The sequence below is a fragment of the Erinaceus europaeus genome, chromosome X, assembly GCF_950295315.1.
Source record: "Erinaceus europaeus chromosome X, mEriEur2.1, whole genome shotgun sequence".
Classification (NCBI taxonomy): Eukaryota; Metazoa; Chordata; class Mammalia; order Eulipotyphla; family Erinaceidae; genus Erinaceus; species Erinaceus europaeus.
The window spans coordinates 98,546,000-98,552,821 of record NC_080185.1 but is presented as its reverse complement, the minus strand read 5'-3'; positions in this window follow the sequence as shown (position 1 = coordinate 98,552,821).

The following is a 6,822-nucleotide window of genomic DNA, read 5'->3' as shown; positions in this document are numbered from 1 at the left end:
ACGTTTAATTCAGGTGAACCAAGGGCTCCTTCTATAATGGTTTCAGTATATCCTCTCCATGTCATGATCAAGCCATTTTACCTCAGAAATTTTCCCAACTGCAGAACAGCAGGAAGCACCTCATCTCTACAGACCCTCACCAGACTGTTGTGGAATTTGAATGTCTAAACAAGAGCTGAATGTGTGATGTCTTAGTTTTCCAGGGAGAACCATGATTAGACAAAGGCCTGTGTTTGCACTTCAGTGGCAGCTATAAATGTGTACTTCTCTGCTAATAGCTGTTGGGTGTGTTTTGGGTTAAGACTGACTGAATGATTAAGCCAGTGGATCGCCCTCAGTTTGATCATTATGGCTCAAAGCAGTCATTTTAAGCACAAGATGAACCCTGTGTTCCAGGGTACTGACCACATCTGGTCTCTATCCAACACTGTTTGAAAGTGGCACATATATTCTGTTCTTTCCAATTTCCTTTTTGATGTTTTAAATCAGAAGTCTGTAGTCTCATTGCCAGAAGGTAAAGTGTTAGATGGCAATTAATGCAAACCAATTGATCCACCCTTTTCCCACATTAATTTTGGGAAAAATACTATTGAGTTATGTGCTGGGCCCACACTAGACAAACATTAAACTGGGTAAAAAACATTGGTAAAGAACATTAGTGCAGACCTCTGTCTTACCTAATAATGATTCCCCCTCACCGAGAGAGCTGGAGAGTAGGGGCTTAGGAAAAACTATTCTCTAATTTTTCTTTCCCCATCTAGTTCATCACAATAAGCAGATTATCACCAATGGGATTTCACTCTTAACTGACTCTGAGGTTGAGAACTTTGTATATTCCTTAACGCCGGTCCTTTCGCTTGTGCTAGCTGCGTTTAACCCTCTGCGCTACAGCCCAACTCCCAGGACTTTGTGTATTCCAAGTAAACTCTGAAGTGTGGAGAAGGGATGCCAGATTCTGTACCTATTGATCCTGCATAGAAAGTCCTGCCCTCTTTCAGATTCGGCAGTGGAGCCAGAAGGAGGAAGGAGAAATACCTCTGTGCTATTGGGTTGTCACTTTAGAGAGTAGCAATGAATGATGATAAAAGACAAACACAAATTCCAGAAAAACTTGGAATGGCTTTCCTGTCAACACTACAGAAATGCGAGATGGAAAACTATTGATAGAAAGTACTGAGTGTCCCTGATAAAATGTTATATAACAATGACTATGCTGTGCAAAGGTACACTTCACCATCTCAAGAAAAACAGGACCATGTCCTTCTCAGGGAGCCTGATTAGAGAAAAGATTCCCACACTTTCCTTCCCTGGGACACCAAAGCAGATGGAGAATTGAATCTGAAGTCCCTGAGAATGTTCTGGAAGCCATCAGAAACTGTGAGGTCGTGCTCAGCACATCTTCTGACTTCAGATACTGAAGGAAATTATTTTTTAGGCTTTGGAAAAGCTGGTTGGACTTTTTTTTTAAAATTGATTTAATAATGATTGACAAGACTGTAGGATAAGGGGTACAATTCCACACAATTCCTACCACCAGAGTTCTATATCCCATCCCCTTCATTGGAAGCTTTCCTGTTCTTTGTTCTTCGGGGAGCATGGACCCAGTTTCATTATAGGGTGCAGAAGGTGGAAGGTCTGGCTTCTGTAATTGCTTCTCTGCTGGACATGGGCGTTGGCAGGTCGATCCATACTCCCAGCCTGTTTCTGTCTGTCCCTAGTGGGGCAGGGGTCTGCAGAGGAGGAGTTCCAGGGTACATTGGTGAGGTCATCTTTCCAGTGAGGTCTTCTGTCAGGTTGGTGTCATGGCAACATCTGCAACTTGTTGGCTGGAAAGCATTAAGATATAAAGCAGAACAAATTGTTTAATAGTCAGGAATCTAAAGGTAAGACTCTAGCAGATGAGATTTGGTGTCTCCATTTTGGAAAAAGCTAAGAAGTCTATTTTAGGTATAATCCAAGGGGCCTATGACTTTATTAATTTTTGCCTGAGCCCAACAGCTAACATGCAGGTGGGCTAAAGGTATTGTCTGGGGAGATGGTTTCAGACTTAGAAACAGGACTAGAAAGCTGGATCAGGGCAGAGAGCAGCTCCCAAATATGGAAAAAGTATATAAATATTGTTAACTATAAATCCCATTGCTTTGATCTGGCGCCCATATTCAGTGCAGGATCCTGTGTAACCTCAGTCGGGCTATTTTAACCCCTGTAATAGGTGACATGAATATGTGTTTACCTTGGTGTCAGCAAAATGTCTTCAGGGAAGCTGGTGGGTCATATAAATAGCAAAGTCAAAGGTATGACACTAAGGCATCCTCCTTACTAAATTAGTTATGAGATGTAAAGAAAGCAGCGCATGGAATATAGTAAGTGCTTAATAAAGAGTAGTGGTCTTTGGAGATATTGTCGACATCTGCTGCTTTTGCCTTGGCTGACTGAGTTTGTCTGCAGTCACCTTTGAGATCCTGTGAACATCGGCATGCTCCCATCGTGAATGCTGGCCTTTCTTGTTTCTCTGCCCAAAGGCCTTCTCAGGTACTTCTGGAACGTTGCACTTCTTTGCAGGGGAGCCCCCCAAATGCTGCAGAGTTAGGAACCTCCAGGACTCCTAAGAAATGAGAGTTGGTACGTTACCAACTTTCCTGCTACTGGGTGGGACAATTCTGAGACATGTTCTATCCCTGCAGAATTAAGCTCTGGTGCCACTTAGTGGAAACCAATACATTAAAGTCCCCCTTCTCATCTCTCTCTCTCTCTCTCTCTTACACACACACACACACACACACACACACACACACACACACACACTTTTATTCTCATTCTCTCATACTCACTAAGGTTTCACTGCCAACTTTTTTTCCCCCAAGATTTTATTTATTCATGAGAACTGACAGGAGAGAGAAAAAGAACCAGACATCATTCTGGTACGTGTGCTTCTGGGGATTGAACTCAGGATCTCATGCTTGAAAGTCCAATGCCTTAGCCACTGCACAACCTCCTGGACCACTCACTGTCAACTTTTTTTAGATAAAAGGAAATAGAGACAGAGAAAGACGAGATAATACAGAAGCTTCCTCCAGTATGGCAGGGCCCGGGCTGAAGCCTGTGTTGTGCAGGTGACCAAGCAGTCACACTGTACAGATGAATTATTTTGCCAGTACTCTTTCTCTCTCTTATCTCACTTTCTCTCCACCCTCAATTGTGCTTCCAGAAATGACATCCTTCCTAGAGTCACCTGCAGGTTTTGCTTGAATTGAAATCCTTTCTCAATCCTTTTTTTTTTTTTTTTTTTTTTGGCAGGGTGAGGGTGGTAACCAAAGCTAAGAAAAGTGTATCTGTTCTTTTTTTTAAAAAAATTTTTTATTTAAGAAAGGATTAACGAACAAAACCATAAGGTAGGAGGGGTACAACTCCACACAATTCCCACCACCCAATCTCCATAACCCACCCCTTCCCATGATAGCTTTCCCATTCTCTATCCCTCTGGGAGCATGGACCCAGGGTCATTGAGGGTTGCAGAAGGTAGAAGGTCTGGCTTCTGTAATTGCTTCCCCGCTGAACATGGGCGTTGACTGGTCGGTCCATACCCCCAGTCTGCCTCTCTCTTTCCCTAGTAAGGTGTGTCTCTGGGGAAGCTGAGCTCCAGGACACATTGGTGGGGTCTTCAATCCAGGGAAGCCTGGCCAGCATCCTGGTGGCATCTGGAACCTGGTGATTGAAAAGAGAGTTAACATACGAAGCCAAACAAATTGTTGAGCAATCATGGATCCCAAGCTTGGAATAGTGGAGAGGAAGTGTTAAGGAGGTACTCACTGCAAATTCTAGTGTACTTCTGCTTTCAGGTATATATATATATTTAAAATTTTTTAAATTATTTTTATTTATTTATTCTTTTTGTTGCCCTTGTTGTTTTTATTGTTGTAGTTATTATTGAAGTCATTGTTGTTGGATAGGACAGAGAGAAATGGAGAGAGGAGGGGAAGACAGAGAGGGGGAGAGAAAGACAGACACCTGCAGACCTGCTTCACCGCCTGTGAAGTGACTCCCCTGCAGGTGGGGAGCCGGGGGCTCGAACCGGGATCCTTCCGCTGGTCCTTGTGCTTAGCGCCACCTGCGCTTAACCCGCTGCGCTACTGCCTGACTCCCTCAGGTATATATTTTGCAGTAGTTTATGGATACGTGTGAACATAAGCTCTCTCTCACAGAAACTGGTGTATATATCTAGGTTATGGGACTTTGTTAGAAGGTGAACCACCTGAGATGAAATTAGAGTGTACTATAAAAGGAAAGGTCTCACCCGAGTAATGAAGCTGAAGGGCTGTCATTCCACACGTGAAGTCTCTGGACACAGTCTGAGGTGAAGCATGTTGAGGTGGCAATCGTTGCGTTGGTTAGGTTGTGATCGGTGGATGCAATATTATTTGGTATGGATTGGGAGACGCATACGGGAAAGTGGGCCCTATCCAAGGGTTCCAGGACTGGGGGAAGTAGGGGCTCTATAGTGGAGATGTGAGGTTCCTGCTGTCCTAGGGTTCAAAAAGACAATCGATAGTTAATGTTATCATCACATTATTTGGTAATTGGGTTAACTTTGAAAAGTCCTTTTGTTATGGTTTGCTGTACAGTATCCAGTATCTTGTATATAGCTGTGCTATTGGATGCTTCTAATCTACTTGGTCTAGGCTTTTGAGAGAGTCCGCATATCAAATACACAGCCTATATATTAAAAAGATTCAGTTTGTGTTTTGAGAAACTTTGAGACGTACAACTGATTTTCCCCCTAGTATATCTGTTCTTAACTGCTGCTGAACCTTGGGAAGTAAAGACTTAAATTATCATGACACAAGATTCTTTCTTTGTGGTGACAAAATTATCTATCATGTGATAACAAGTGGACACACACCAATTTTTAGACTGACAGAAAATTCCCATAGATTATTGAAGCAGCCGTTATTATTGGACCTTTTTCAGAAACAGCAAAATAGCTTACGTAGGAGGGTACTTACTTGCCATGAACATGGTTCAGGTTTGAGCCTGGCCCTCACTGCACTGAGGGAAACTTCATCGTTGTGCTGCTTTTCTCTCTGTCTCTCTGTCCTGTGTTTCTCTGTGTTTCTGTATGTCTCCTTCTATTTGAAAATAAAAAGTTGTCCTGGAAAGGTGAATCCTGGGCATTGAGAAAAAGACAAGCTTTTGAGCTAGTAGCTATAGCTAGAAACCAAAGGGGAATATATATATGAAGTTATGACTGCATTGCCACATGTAAGCAAGTCCTCTGCTTATGGGGCATAAACTTGGTCACTTCCATCATGTTCCAACATGGACAGTGAAACACGTACCATATGCATTACAGTGGTCTATAAACCTGGATTTGATGCATGAAAAAATAAACAAGCAAAAAAAAAAAAAAGCTGTTCAAAGCTTTTAGTTTAGTATAAATTCATTCCTCTAAAGGAAAATGCCATCCTAAACATTTTTCACTTGCAAAACAATCTTCAAGCTATAGAGCAATTTGTTTCACATGACATTTACAGAAAATCAACAGAAGTAGCTTTTACAACGTGTGAATCCACAAATCACGTTTCCTCACTGTGGTTATGCATCAAAATCTCTTGAGGTCTCCTCTAGTGCTGCCCCTGGGAGAGGGCCTTTAGAGATGATTGTTTCTGTTCACATAAGTATCCTTTTCTCAATGGAAAATTTATATTGTTCCCTACTGGGGCACCACTGCTTTTTCCATTCCCAGGCCCACAAAGACAGTCATTGACAGGGGTTGCAACTTTCGGCCTTAATGCTTCCATTGTCTTCAGCATTTGGTATGGGGCCTCACTTGAAACAAACAAAGTTTTTAAAATAAAATAAAATAAAATAAAATAAAATAAAATAAAATAAAGACAAACTGAAGATATCAGCTCAGTATTAATGGAATACAATTGGACAGCTAGACAAACAATATGGAATATTGCTTGAGATACTGATTATGGTTAAAACAGAATCCAGTAAGCATTTGCTAACACTGTTAGTGCCTGACTTTAGCACATTATTATTCCACTGACTTTCCCCCCCTCCCATTCATGCCCTTCAATACATGCAGCGTAGCTTTCATAATGTCAGCTGAGCAAGGCTAGAGTGGCCTCTCACTGGGGGAATGTGTAATCACAGCACTGGCTCTCCAGCCTGGGCTATTACTATTGCTATTTACCATTGAATGCTGGTCAACAGAAGACAGATGGTGAGCAATTACTTCCCGATGACTTGCTCTGAAATAATCATTATGTTTAAAATTCCAATTTATTACACAGTTCTTTTTCTAATGGAGCCTAGATCTCTGATCAGAAGGTTCGTACAGATTTTGAGCAAGAAGACAATAGTTACGAAAACAAAGATAAATTAAAGTGAAGCAAATACCATGGCAAGCTCTCAAACGAGTAAGGTTGTATTGGAAGATCCCAGAATGGGCTGTCAGCAGAGTGCAGGTGAACACAGGGCTTGTTTGTGGTCTGTGTAGTTTATTGACAGTAACCTGGGCATCTGGATAATGGTCAGTAAGAAAGCACTGTCTAGTGCAGTCATCTTGGCCAGTTCAGGCTGCTGTAAGAAGCTACGAGACCTAGCTTAGCTACCTAACATAGATACCTAGCTTAAACAACAGGACACTTAGTTCTCACTGATCTGGAGGCCGAGAAGTCCAACTTTAAGAAGAGGACCCCTTTGTAAGCTTGCAAATGACCACCTTCTTGCTGTCTCTGAACATAACAGAGAGAGGGTTCCCTGATCTTTTCCACTGAGTTTATGCTGGGCCCCTGCCCTTATGACTACATCTAA